The sequence below is a fragment of the Frankliniella occidentalis genome, unplaced genomic scaffold, assembly GCF_000697945.3.
Source record: "Frankliniella occidentalis isolate FOCC.00 unplaced genomic scaffold, Focc_3.1 Scaffold139, whole genome shotgun sequence".
NCBI lineage: Eukaryota > Metazoa > Arthropoda > Insecta > Thysanoptera > Thripidae > Frankliniella > Frankliniella occidentalis.
Window position 1 is genome coordinate 527511 of NW_026267266.1, and position 1953 is coordinate 529463.

Sequence of the window (1953 nt, forward strand, 5' to 3'; positions counted from 1 at the left end):
GGGCAGGGGGTGGGTTTGAACGACCGCGATTTCACTAGTGCCGTTCGAAAGAGGACACAAATTTGAGTCGGTACACCAAAAATTTCGACTTTCCGATCATTTAAAGTGACAAATTCGGAACCTTTTAAGACGAATTTTCTACCCCTCTTCTTTCTAGGGGCTGCACAGGCCGTATGGGGTGGCGCAAGGGTTGCGCACTTCGTAGGGTCCAAGACGAACCAATGAGACGTCTACAGGCCAAATCTCGACATTCTAGCTCAAAACACTTAGAAAATACACCGGCTCAAAAAAGTGCGCCGCTAATTTTGAGCAGCAGTGTATATCGGTTTTGTATAAGCCTCTCTTGAGGGGGATTAGATTTTCCATTAAAAATTCTTACCGAGCGTGTGAGCACGCCTCCTGGGCGCCCCGAAGGAAGCCCCATCCCCCTTAAATTTAGGTTAGGTTACACTGGACAAACTAATGTTACCGAGGTAACGTTTCATCATGTGACCAAGCCCAGTAACGTTTCCTGATGCAACCTACCCCATGCAAAAGGATAGGGCCGTCACAAACAGGTTGCATCACCAAACGTTTTCTGGTTTGGTTGCGTCAAGAAACGTTACCTCGGTAACATTATTTTTTCCAGTGTAGAGGACCCCAAGATGTCGACCGGGACATTGTGCCATATTTACTACTAGCAATTGTATCTGTCTGCCTGTAGGCCTAAAGTGTACAATGTGGCAATGCACATTTTAGGCCGTTATTGTGCATAGACCTACATGCAGAAAGTCAAAAAATTAGGCATTCAATGTTTTATTGAGTCGATGGGGAAATGGGCTCCGCGACTGTGGAGCCATTAACATTTAAATTTATTTTACTTCGTAGTCATTTGGTCACCTTGAAGCACTTTGTTAAAATGCAGGTGTTTGCATTTGTGTTCGGCTGCAGTCACAAATCGCTGAGCAGGAGACCGTTTCGTATAGACGCGCTGGTTCCTCGCCCCTTTTAGTCTCCTTATGAAACTTTACTGTATTTGCATTTGTCCTTGCGGTTGCAGGTGGATGCTTCTTTTGTACATTCCATTTTCAATCAGCGGTTTCGTACTAAACATCTTTAATGCAACACTGCCCCCTGACCAGCGGCAGCTCAACATTAAGGCTCCGGCGTTTTTCACTCGCACTCCTTACACCTACTGGCCAGCTCTGATGCTAACCTTTATAGTTTTTATAACTTTCCCCCTTATAAGCGGTAAGTGTTCATCTATCCAAGTGCTGTGCTTACTTACCGAGCAACGCACAGTCAAGGTGGCGCAATAAGGAACGTCAGGCGATGCTGGCCAGTGATGGCAAGCTATGGTTCCGTGAAGTGACTGTGCAGCGACCAATTAAAAGCACATCCACCTTAGTTTCCCGACTGCTTTTATAGCCCAGGACTTTTAGTAAAATATCGGCGAAACAGAAGAACATTATGAAAATGAAAGTCCTCGTATCCCCGTGTGCGCATCATGATTTGTTTGATCCAATTCTCCTAGAAGCTACCTCAAGTCCGTGATGCAGGACAAATATGTGTTTTTCTTGAACTCTTGTGTACAAATCTTGTGCGAACCATTGAAAATCAATGTTAAATGTCTAGAGTCACGATACTAGCCAGCAGCGCCGTGCTGCCCTTCGAATTGCATGTAAACTGGCCAAGATTTTTATTAGCACTTTAAGGGAACTCTAATGCATTGACAAAGGGCACTATAGTCGAATCGGTTTAGTACCCACGTATATGTGGGAATTAGCACAATTGTTTTGTCCGGTTTTATCAGCGCTCTCGTCTTAATTTTTCTCTCTTCTTGTTACTACAGGCGGTTACGACATGCTGTTTTTATCAGTCTGTATGCATACAAGTTGTAAGTGCGAGATTCTTTGTGATCTGATTCGTCATGCCAGCCAGGTTGGTATATGAGAAAGATACGAGCCATCTCCG